Below are 12905 nucleotides of genomic sequence, written 5' to 3'. Positions count from 1 at the left end.
CAAAAGTATGAAGGCTATTGCTTAACGCATTGTAAGCTGCCCTGAGTCTCCGGAGAAGGGCGGCATATAAATCAAATTAAAAAAAAAAAACTCAAATGCCACAAAGTTGCCATTGTTTCATGGAATCACCAATGGAATATAACACTATCGAAGATTGCAGATCAAAAAAAAGTGGAACCCAGCAGTATGCAATCATGACTAAATGTATTTGGTGACCTCCAGATTCAAAGTTACACTGAATTTGATGGTAAATTAAAATGAAAGAAGAACAGGAACTGAATGGATTAGCTTTGTTTTGTCCATAACTATTTACAAGATAAAGAAAATAAAACTTGAACAGAATTATTTCTGTTATAATATATTGCAACATTCTGTTATAGGCATTAATATTAGGTAATAAAACTATATCCCAAATAAAGTCAAAGAAGGAACAGTAAACACATTTAAGAAAATAGGAACACACTATAATTGCACAGCCAAAATTAAAAAGAAGGCACTGTATAGAGTTAATGAGATTTAATTACATTTCTGCTGGTTGTAATCCAACTGCATTCACCATTTATATATACTTCTTACTTCCTTTAATTTTATAGAGGCTTACTTTTTAAAACCAAGAACTCTAGAGAATTACGATATTTTACATAGGTAAGGTAAGGCAATATATTGATGGTGCATAAAACAATTTTTAAAATACACATTGCAATACACACATGTAGATAAAAATACACAGTACTATGTAATACTTATATGATTAAAATAATATATTTAAAAAGTTAACTTACTTCAAATAGTCATCTTTCAGATAATCATAATTTGGAGATCAGGGCTGGAAAGTTTAGCTTCTGTTCTCATGATGGTACCAGAAGAAAGGAAAGGAGAATGCATGTATATATATGAAGCTGATCTTAAGCTTCAGCTTGTAATGCTTAATTATGTTTATGTAGCATGTGTACAAAACTAATTATACTTAAATAGCTTTAGAGGCAGCGTATGCTCCGTCCCATATTTGGGTAGATCAGGTTGCCCTGATGAAAAACAATCTCTCCCCTGGTATAGCCAACAAACCAAGGAGAGACTGTGACTTAGAGGTTAATACATCTACCTAATATGTAAGTAGCCCAGGATCGAATTCCAGAAGGGTATTGTTAGCTGACGAGAGCTAAATAGCTTGAAATAGGTCTATACTAGTCTCCCTTTATTTATTTGTTGGTAAATATAAATTTAACATTTATAATGTTTCTTTATAATTTTTTTCAGCATTATAACCGTTCTTGGATCCTATTTTCCAAATCAACATTACTGAATTAAGACTATATCATTTCCTGTAAACTCTAGATAGAATATTTTCAAAGTGTATTTTATTGGTGACACAATGTTACATATTTATCAGAGATAAAGGTAAGCCACTTTCTGAGACCATGCAATTTATTTTACAGCAAAAGTTAATCTTGGCTGGTCTCCTGAAGTAAATAGGAATTAGTGGCGACCCAAATTTATTGTTCCTTTCAGACAACTCTTAATCAATGTCTGGTTCTTAATCATTTATCTCTCAAATACATCTCCCATTCCATCATAAAGCAGCATAGGGATCAAATTGCTGGTTTTTCCATTGAATGGAATCTCTTTATTTTGATTATAAATTACTGTATAGATTTATAGCAAGACAATTATGAAGTATCAAGAATACATATCGACCAAATTTTTGAAATTGCAACAGAATCCAATGCAGTCAGAATTTTTATTGTTTCATAAAATTTTATTGGGATTTTGAAAACCTTCCTATGTGGTTCATGATTACAATCTCAAACTAAGACACAGCAACATAAACACTTAAATAGAATAAGCCTCCAAACATTGAGGACAAGCTCAATAGGAGATCCTCTGAACGGTATGTTTCCTAGCAACTCTTAAACAGAGTGACTTTTTAACATCAGTCACAAGCTTCTGTAGAGAATGCTCAAAAACAACTCTTTCATTCCGTGAATAAACAGTGTAAATTAAACTAGCTGCAGCTGCAACTAGAAAGGGAAACAGGAAAGTCAACCCAGATCTCCAGCTGATTTGAAATAATGTCACTGTTCATTTGGTTTTAACCCTGAACAGTAATTGAATATTTAAGATAAACCCCATTGAGTTTAGCAAGGCTAACCTCCAGAAAAATGAGGTCACAACTCTGAATTTTTTTAAAAAAATATTTTTATTAAATATTTCATTATTTTATATCACATGTACCATTTTTATAGCGTTCCAGCATTGATAATACACATATATACAAAACATATATAACATTCCATATTCTTTCTTTAACTACATACAATATATGTAAGGACCAGTTTATCCCCCCCCTTCCAAGAAAGTACAAACTCTTGAGAATTTTGTATTTCAAAAGGAAACTTTTATTGAAAGGGATGAAAGCAAGTCAAAACTCAAAGCAGGCTCTGGGGTCCCTCAGGGCATGCAGTTCAGGATAAAGGAAATTAGGAACCCACTCCCCACCTTCCGATGTGGTTTCCAACCAATCCACCAGTGTGAAGATGAATTGCACCAGCCTCTCTGAGAAACAGATTGTCAGCGTTCCAGAAAACCCCAACTCTTGAGTAAAAACGCAGAAGTAAGCATTTTCCAAAGTTCTCTTTACTAGAATAGGTAAACTGGCACATTTGGGAAAACCTGAATCTGAAAAGTCCGGGTTTTCCCTCAGTAAATCAAAATCGCTAAAACCATCCCCTCACTCTTCACTCGATCACATGCTCCAATCAACTTCCACCCCATCTCGACTCAGCACTTCGACCACTCCTTCTCCAGATACTGGATCACCCTGACCTTGACCGACAGGAAGAATGCTATTATGTCTACAAACAACCCCTCTACTAAATCCCCCCTCCTACTTTCCCACACATGAGAAGCTGGCAGCATGGAAGCTTCCGGCCTAATATGGCTTCCAACGCTAACACAGATATGAAGTTTCTCAGGGTCATTTTACAATCCACTCGTTCCCCACCCCCAGCTCCCCTTTCATTTCCTTAGGTGTGAGAATTCTCCAGGCATTCCTGGCACCAGGCAATGGTTATAAATCATGTTAAAGCTCATATAAAGAGGACCAGGCAAGAAATTGGATACTTAGGACACATAGGAAAAGAACTAAATGTGACAACTCCAACCCCCCTCCACTTCTTTCATGAAGAATGGCAGATACACGGATCTGACATATTGCCCTCCTCAGAAAAATGGAAAATCCATTATAAAGGCATAAAACATATAATATGTTAAGATTTAGGATGGTTTGTGTGGGTATTTCAGGTGGAATTTTCTTAAGAATGTGGGGCTTTTACCAAGTTGGGTTGGGTTGGCATAAGGCACTTTGGCGTGAGAATACCCCACAGAGTAAATGGTTTACCCGACATTATATAAGAAAGATTTTAATCTGAAATTGGGAAAAAGTCAGTAAAAAATATTACATTAAAATGCCTTGTTGGTTAGCACCTTTAGAAGCAGTGACATATCCCAATTTATACAACGTGGCTAAAAAATTAACATATAAAGACTTGCTGAATGTACAAGGGAGATTAAAGTCTAAACAGGAATTAACCTCTCAAGGAGTGCAAATAGATTGGTGGAGTTACCTGCAGATTCAGTCTAAATACCGAAAGGATAGGGATGGAAGAGGTATTGATGACGAATTACAAGAACTAGATAAAATCTTGATGGGCCAAGAAAAAGGCATGATTTCAAAATCTTACAAACTGCTTATGAAATTAGAGATAGGGGAGGAAATAGTCAAAGATTCTATGATCGCTTGGGGGAAGAATTTTGGGTATCCAATACACCTAGATAAATGGCAAGAGATTTGGTGGGATAATATGAAATTAGTAGTATCTATGGCCTACAAAGAAAATATCTATAAAATGATATATAGGTGGCACCTGCCTCCCGATAGACTAGCTAAAATGTTCTCTGGGCAGTCGGCGGATTCTTGGAAATGTGGAAGGGAGCATGGCACCTACTATCATCAATGGTGGTCGTGTCCGAAGGCAGTAATATTTTGGGGAAAAATTAAAAAATGGCTCAATGAGATTTTAATGTTAAAAATTGACTGGCGACCAGAGACATGCCTGCTCGGCTCTAAGCCGGAAAATATAAAAAGGGACTTATGGTATTTGGCATTACAGCGGCGAGACTGACATACGCGCAACTTTGGAAAAACCAAAATATCCCAACAGAGGAGGCTATTATAAAAAAAAATTTAGAATGTGCGGAAGCAGATACGCTAACTAAAAAACTACAGGATAGAGAGCAAACACAAGTAGGTTTGGCTTGGGACAAATTTTATAAATGGTTAGAAAAGAGGAAACTATAACCCACATTAGATGAGGAATGGTATTTAAAGAGAAATTTATATTATATAAGATAAGTGTGGTTGGATAGACCTAAGTGATGTACTAAGAAATATAAGCTGTTCTGTCTTCTCCGGAATATAATTTAGAGCTAGAGTACCGAATACTTGTTCATTAAGGTACTATATGGAAGTACATATGTTTATTGTTGTATTGTGTTTTGTGTGTCACTTTATGTTGTGTTGTTTTTTCTTTTTAACTGAAATGTAAATAAAGATTATTTTTTTAAAAAAAAGAATGTGGGGGCTTTTACCTGTTTTTTCCATGCCACTAAATATTGTATGGAGCTGTGGTGAGTGCAAGAGTCAAGGATGTCTTTGATTTCAAAATGTTGTTCTCCTTCCACCATAATGGGGGTTGGAGGTGTGGGCAAAGGGGGTCTGACTTTTGAAGTGATTTCTAGCTTGAGTGAAACACTGGATGAACCTGCCTAAGTGTCTTAGGAAGGAGGAGTTCTACTGTGACAGAGTTTATGATTCTGGTGATGGGGAATGGGCCAATGAATTTTGGTCCCAGTTTCTAAAACGGTTGTAAGGATTGTAGAAACTTTGTGGATAGATATACGCAACTCCCAATCGATGATGGCTTTTACTTTTAGTGCATCCATTTCTATTCCCTCATGGGATAGTCTATATCCCAGGTAGTCAATTCTTTCTTGGTGGAACTCGCATTTAGAGAGTTTTGCATAGAGTTTGGCGGCTGGGAGTTTAGCAAGAACTGTTCCTCCTGTTCCTCTGCCTCTCTACTAACCGTCTCTGGAGTCCACGCATCGCTCCCAGATGGCCCTGGCCCCATCTCTGCCTCCGACACAGAGCCCTCTTACGGGCCTTTCCCTGACTCCAGGACTGGCCCATTGTCCTCCCCAGCCTTCTCACTGTCTGACTCCACTGCCAGCTCCACAGGCGGCTGGCAGACCACAACAGGCTGTGGGGAAGGGAGTTAGCAGCCTACACCCTTCCCTGCAGCCCTGCCATGCTTGCCTGCCTTCCACACTACCTTCCTGGTGTCCTCATGACCAGTTTGCAAAGGCAGGCAAGTGGAAGGCCACGTGGAAGGCAAGCAAGCATGGCAGGGCTGAGGAGAAGGGAGCTAGCACTACTCCCTTCCCTGTAGCCCTGTCATGCTTGCCTGCTTTCCACGCTGCCTTCCTGGCGGTGAATCTGTACCAACATAAATCTCCTAGCGGCTTTGACTGCCCAGGCGGCCGCCTGGTGCGATTTGCGAAAAGAGACCTCTGCTCGCCTATCTTCTGTTTTTAAGACCTCCACAACATCATTAGACAGGACAGTAGACGATGTCAGCCTGACTACCAGTGGATCTACAGAAGGAAGGGCCAGCAACCCCTCCAAACCCGGATCAGCGCAGTAAAGCTTTTTGTCATGGCTTGTGGGAGCCGAAAGGATCCCTGGTTGGTCCACTGCCTTTTAATGACATCAGAGAAAAGGTCTGGGCAAGGTATAAAATCTTTGTCTGGGGAAGGGACTGAGAATAAATCCTCATGAGGCTTTAAGGCCCCTTGATCCTGTGTTTGTGGATTAACAATCGTCCCCATGTTAGTTGCTAATTTTGCTTTACGGAGCAATGTCTTAAAGACAGATGGACGGAAAAGAGTAGCAAAAGCCGGTTTATCCGGTTCTACTCCCGCATCCTCGGAAAATTCAGGCTCTTCCCTCTCCTCCTCTTGCCCAGACTCCTCACAGAATCCTGCTGGGCAAGAGGTAGAGACCTAGGGTTTTGATGTACAGGAGGCTGAGTCTGCCAACTGGGCAAGGCAGATGGAATGTGGCCTTGCTGGTTAAGGCCAGATGCTAAAGCTTGTGCTAATGCATTGGTAAATAATGTCTGAAAATCTAAAGGTTGGGCAGGTCCATGCCCTTCCCCCACACGGAGGCCCGCTGCTGTCGGGGTAAAGGTAGCTGTTGGAGCCAATCTTGATCCAGGCTGACCTGCCTGCAAACCCACTCTGGGCTCTGAGTGCATATCTGCATCTGCCTGTAAATCCTGGGGTGTCAGATCAAGTGGCTGAGAAAAGACCTCCCCACCTCCTGAATGAGAAACGTCAGGAGTTGTTAGCAATTGGTTGGATTTCTTAGCCTTTTCAAACTGCCTCTCCAAGGCACTGTGCCTCCTCTGGGCATCTTTATCCGCACAGGCAGACCTGTGAGTAGCAGGGTTAGAATCCTTCCTGGCCACAGTCAGTAAGTTCTTAGACCTGGCTTTAGAAGCCTTCTTAACTCTGGGGCGCGTTACAGCTGCTCTGAATCTGAGGAGAATTCTTGCTCTCCAATAATGCCCTGCGGTGAAATGCGAAATTAACTTCAGGGCAATCCACCCCGCAGAGGCAGCCGTTAATATTTTTTGGCGCCAAAAGTCAACTGTCAAAAATTGCCTCAGAACAAAAATGGCGCGAGATCAGCTTCTCCCAGTGTCCAGACAGACCTTGCTGAGAAGAGAGAGGAACGATTTCCTCTAGTTCTGCCTCTCGCGTTAGCCCTCAAATCAATGGGTTCAAATAAATGAAAACCCTTCACTCGGTTTTGGGCTGTCAAACCTTGCCACCAAGAGGCTCACAAAGCAAGTCCTCAGCTCCACTCACTGTCCGGAGCTCCAATCTCTTCCTCAACCGACCAGCGTGAAGTGGCAATAAACGCTAGAGCTAATGCTCTTCAAGCACTAAGAGGCAATTTAATTTCACTGACTTTGCCTTTGAAATGCTATCTTCGCAACAGCTGAGAACGCGAGGTGAAAAGGCACTGGAGCGAAACGCTCCTGCAACGCCCAGAGGCAAGTCGATTCCACAGAGTTTGTCTCGGAACCCCGAGCAGTGACTCTGGAGCCGCCCTAGTCTGAAATTTCGTTGGTCTGTTGTTGAAGGACCTGGAGCCGATCCAGGCGAGGACCACTGCCTCCGTATAATGTTGAGGAACAGAGGTGGAGTTGGGATAGTGTCCACAGGACAGGATGGTTCAGCGAACAGAGGGTTCAGAACCCCTTTGGCTGTGGTTGAGGCAGCTGGTGATAGTTTTGGAGTGTCCAGCTGTGCAGTAATGATCGCCCTGTGCAGAAGGGATTTGAACAAGGCCTGGGGAAACAAACCCGTAAAAGTGGGCTGATCTGGGGGAAGATCCTCATCTTCTGACAAATCCAGATCCTGAGACACCTCGTTGGCCACGGAGGAAGCACAGCTCGCAATTGTCACTGCGTTTTTTATTTACCAGCTGAGTTCTCATTTCTGGATTATCAGACTTTCCGTAGCTTGCCAAGAATCCTTGTCAGTAAGCTAAACTGCGCATGTACTCCACCACATTCCACACACACTTTTCTTTTGTTCTCTTGCCAAGAAAGGTCCGGCTGAGAAATAGCCGGCACGAATTTTGCAAAAATGTAACTTATTAGATCAGTAAGATGTTTTATTTTCTTCTTTACAATAAATATGAGTTTAATTAGAAGATGTATTCCGGTTTTATTTTTCAAAAGTATACACAAGGAAAATGCCACGATCCAGGCAATTACCCCAGGAAGGTAACGGGGCTGATTGCCTCTGACAATGGTAGCAGAGGGCGGTCGAAATTTATGGGTTTTTTTCCTTGTTTGTTACTTTTGATGATAAGCACATAGGCAATTAGTTTTTAGCTACTGAGGTATGCTAATTATTTTTTGCAAAAATGCCGAGAAAGAAGAAAAAGGGCAAAATGAAGGAAAAGGGCAAAATGAAGCCCAGAGTTTTATCCTCTTTGGATGAAGAGCAGGAGATAGAAAGACCTTCAAGATTTCAGCCCCTTGCTACAGCCACATGCCTGGAACTAGAAGCCGTGGGAGAAGTAACAGAAGATGTATTCCGGTTTTATTTTTCAAAAGTATACACAAGGAAAATGCCATGATCCAGGCAATTACCCCAGGAAGGTAACGGGGCTGATTGCCTCTGACAGCAATAGAGGAGACAGGGGAGTCCAGAGCCTCGATCGAGAGGGCATCATCCTGCTGAACATCCACCCTAGAAACAGAAGCCCCAGATCGAATAGAATCAGCTCTGTTGGTAGGCAGAAATTGTGAGGCCAACGATTGCTGCACCGCTGTCGCGATTATTTGTTGTATTTGGTCAGGCAACAGAAAGTCGTGCTGCTGACCAACGGCAGACATCTGGTCAGTTGGATGAGGCTAAGCCACTGTTTCAGGGGCAGCCTGTCCTGAAGAAGAGGCCAAAGGAGCCTCAGATAAAGGTAGCGGTGCTGGGGCCGCCTCCGAACCCCACAGATTTTCCGGCTGTATGACCACCGGGCAATCTTGAAGAGAAACTTGGTCAACTTGCACTCCTGTATCAGATGCGGTGGTCACCCGCGAAGAAACAGCGCCTACCTCCCTGACAGAAGGCTGGTGGTTGCTTGCTTTAGCGCAGAGCTTTTTGAGAACCTTGTCCCGGCGAGCCTCAGCACGGGAGGTCGTAAAGTTGGAGGAGGACTTATGATGAGGCCGAGGAGCGTCAGAGGCAATAGGTCGAGAAGAAAGGACCGCAGATTGGTCTTTTCTGGAGTGCGAGTCCCCCTTAAGTTTGGGGCTCTCTGAGCGACCAGTCTTCCGGCCATGCTTCGTTTTATGTGAAGCTTTGGGCATGGTCAATCAATCAATACAACAGTCAATAAATGACTCAGAAATATCATGCAATGCCCAGGGAACGTGCCTAAAGTCGTAAGACAAGCAAGGGGAGATATAATATGTCCCCAGAAGGCACAGGCCGAAACCTGGAGGCCCAAGCAGCTGAGAAACCCTGAGGCAAAGGGCACAAACAGGGGCCTTAACAAATGGGAGCGCTAAACTCCACCAAATTAAAGGAGCGGCCGGTTACTCACCAATGTGAGGCTGTGAATCCACAGAGCCCTGCGCGAATCATGCTGAAAAGGGAGCGCAAAGCTTCACGCAGGATCGCTCTCCTCGCTGGGGGGCCAATAATGCTGGTGACGGGGGGGCGCGACCCCTCCGATAGAATTTTAATGACAACGATCGGCCATTCACCACTGAAACCGTTGGTGCGAAAAAGGGGCGCGCGCCGCAGCAAACGGCGAGACAAACCGCCGCCTCAGTTGACTTTCGCGCCGAAACAGGCAGCGGCTCGCAGAGAAACTCCCCAATGTGCCAAGTGAATGAATGGTTCAGACACGCAATCAGGCACCGTTGGGAGCACGAAGCTCCACTAGCAGGCTCCGATCCGCTGTTTCCTTACAAACACCAGAGAAAACGCCGTGATGCAATAATCAAAGGGAGACAGTCAGTCACAATCGCCCTCAAAATGGCCAGCGGAGGGCACACGGGAGCGCGAAGCTCCGCAATTGTCAAATCGGCCAAATAGCTGAGGCAAGGTCTATAGACTCCCCCAGGGAAGCGTGAAGCTCCACAAACCTAAAAACCAGCTTTCTACTCGCAAGCAATATGAAAGTGTTAAAGGTGAGGAAAAACCTTCCCCAGATAACCAGGCAAGCCAGTTACTGGGGATTTAAAGTCTTACAGTTTAAAATCGAAGTCCAAGAGCAGTCCAGATAAAAGTCCAAAGTCAAACCAGTAATATCAATCAGAATCAGGGTCCAAATAAGAGGAAGGTAAAGAGATAGAAATTGCCAGAGGAACATTCCCACATGCCTGTCCAGACTGACAGATTGAGCCAAAAGCTGGATCTGCCCAGTAACAAGGGGGGGGACTTAGCAACTTTGACAGGCTCAGTCTATCTGCCTAACAGACGAGCACACCCATCCTGGCTGCTGTCTCCACCCACAATGGAGAAACAGAAAATATCACTTATCTTTAAAAGAGAAAATAAATTTCCTTTACAAGGAACATTATAATTAAGTGCACCTTAATGTTGTTTGGTTGATATTTGAAACACACAATTAGGAGACAGTTTTTTATATGTTGATACCCATTTTAAAAACAAGGATATCATTTATACATTTATTCAACTATCTTTAAAAGGAGGGTATAGGCTTTTATTGAAAATATTATTCCAGACACTTCACATAATAAAACAGGTGTGTTATATAAAAATCTCTTCTAGTCAGTGAAGAGCAATTAAGGTGTCATATACTGAACGTGAATGTATTTATGAATTTCAGTCCTGATAAATGCAATACTAGTTCGAAGGCAAGATGTTTAAGTTTCTTTTTCCTTGACTATTCTTTCTACCTATAATTTTTGTCAAACTATTTAGAAAACAGTTCTGACTTGAAATTACTAATCCCAATCCTGAACTCAAGCATGGTATCATTCTATCAACAAAAAACTATGCAGTTCAGTTATATTCTTCCTACAGAAATGCTAAGTAAGGAATTTGCATTTTTCCATCTGGTGTGGTAGTAATCTTCCAAAGCTCCAAATTACAAAGCAAAAATTTCAAATTCTTGTCTTATATAAATGCAATCAGTGATTGATTTTGAAAATTTTGGCTAGACATTAAATTATCATAAATACAGTTATTTGTCTTCAATAAAATCCATATGTCTATGGAGATTCTCAATCATCCAGGGCATGATTGTTCCAAAGGTGCTTTTTTTCAAGACGCAATTGGACTTTCTTGTTTTTCTATGAAGATGTTTTGTTTCTCATCCAAGAAGCTTCTTCAGCTCTGATTGGATGGTGGAGAATGGAAGGATTTATATTCCTTGAAGATAGCTGGTCGTTTGCATTCTGTTAGAGAGTCATTGAGGCTATGTGAAGGTTTATCTGTGTCCTCAGGGTCACCTGAGTCATTGAGAAGTTAGAGCTGTGCTTTCTGCAGGATGTTTTCTGCCTGTGTCCCTTCACTGTTGAAGGGACACACCTGTTGTGCAGGCTGTTGGGGATGAGTCTGCTAATGTGTTAATTGCTTAATGTATCACTTTCTACAAAGTTTAATTTTTCATTTCTTCATCACAGCTTCTTCTTTTGAGGCAGTGTCACAGTATGAATATATCTGTTTTAGCAATACTAATAATTTAGGAATTTTTAAAGAAATATTCAGTATAATATGAACAATCATTCCATGAAGTCTTCCAAAGTATTCATTATATGAAATGAATGTGACATTAAAATTTTCAGCCTACATTTAGTCTACAAAAGTCCAAATTCAACAAGAAATTTATAAGATGGTCAATCAACCATTATAGAATAAAGCACATTTTATGACACTTGAGGGACATCAACTGAATTTTTTTATATAAAATAAAGCACATTTAATGACATTTGAGGGACATTAATTGAAAAAAATGTTGTGTAAGATAAAAGAAATTAAATATATTTTATAAGTAGCTGAATTATATCAGACACTGTATGAACAGGCTGATACTATTTTGAGAATTAAAACAGCCCAGGTACCAAGATGTTGAATGAAATTCTTTGCAAGTCAGGAAGCAGGCTGATAAAAAAAAAGGGCCAATGCATTCCTTCTTACCACTATATGCAAACAAGCAGACTATTGGAAGAATAAAGCAGTCTTGTCTACTGCCATCAAGCGGGTTTGTATCAACAGTACAAAGCTTTTCCTTTCTTTGTAAGCATAATCTAATTGCAGATGTATTTACAATAAAGCATTTTTCATTATATGTTCTGTGGAAGGCCAGTTGCTTGGCAAGTAGGGGAAAGAAGGAATGCAGTTGCAATAATGGTATTTATAGACACCAAACAAAAGGGGCGTTGGTCCTACCTGACACGCACCTTCTCGTTGAGTGGAGACAGCAGCCAGTGTGGGTAGTGCTAGTCCAATCAGACTGAAGGACTGAGTCTGTCAATCAAGTTAAATCCCGCCCTTGTTGCCGGGTAGAACCAGCTTTTGGCGAAGGACTGATAGAGACAGACTCGGCGTGTGTGTGAAACAAGCTACCAACTACCAACAAAGAAGGAGCCTGAAGTAGAAAGAGAGAGGAAAAAAAGGACCAGACTGGAACAGGGAGGGTCTGGCTGCTGTCTCCACTCAACGAGAAGGTGCGTGTCAGGTAGGACCAACGCCCCTTCTCCATTGAGAGTGGAAACAGCAGCCAGTGTGGGACATACCCAAGTTCACTGTCCCAAGATCTGAGGGGGACCAGACTGGTCCGAGACAGCTCCCTGGCAACCACCCACTGTAACACTTGACGTCCAAAAGCAGCCTCAGCTGAGGCAAAGGTGTCCAATTTATAGTGGCATATAAATGGGGCCAGTGAAGTCCACGTAGCCGCTCTGCAAATCTCCAGTAAGGACGCTTGAGTAGCCCAGGCCGCCGATGTGGCTGCGCTGTGAGTGGAGTGTGCAGTCAGTCGGGAAGGTCGTGGAAGAGAATGACAGGCATAAGCCAAGGCGATAGTCTGTCGTAGCCAGCGGCCAATAGAAGACGAAACCTTGTGTCCTAAGGAGCTGGGCAAGAAGGAAACAAACAGTGCTTCCAAATGCCGGAGAGGAGCAGTCCTCTTTAAATAGATCCGTAATGCCCGCCTGACGTCCAAGGTATGCCAACGGCGTTCACGAGGATGAGCGGGTCGTGGACAGAAGTTCAGAAAGATCAGTTCTTGTGAG

The 12905-nt window shown here is 42.2% G+C and overlaps 1 protein-coding gene across 7 annotated transcripts in view; it reads right to left on the bottom strand.

Moving 5' to 3' along the window:
* The window catches only part of CNTN1 (contactin 1), a 315977-nt gene that overhangs the window by 223980 nt on the left and 79092 nt on the right, over window positions 1-12905 (bottom strand). For 2 of the 7 annotated variants that reach the window (XM_060689026.2, XM_087873255.1), the window contains exon 2: window positions 783-842. The exons of the other annotated variants lie outside the window; for them this stretch is intronic. The gene's annotated coding sequence lies outside the window, so the exon portion shown is untranslated. The remainder of the gene's footprint in view (window positions 1-782; window positions 843-12905) is intronic. 7 annotated transcript variants of the gene reach the window in all.

Source organism: Pantherophis guttatus, chromosome 7 (genome assembly GCF_059756535.1).
Source record: "Pantherophis guttatus breed Tessera chromosome 7, ASM5975653v1, whole genome shotgun sequence".
NCBI classification, from domain to species: Eukaryota; Metazoa; Chordata; class Lepidosauria; order Squamata; family Colubridae; genus Pantherophis; species Pantherophis guttatus.
The sequence above is the reverse complement of the archived record's forward strand: the minus strand, read 5'-3'. Positions and strand labels throughout refer to the sequence as shown.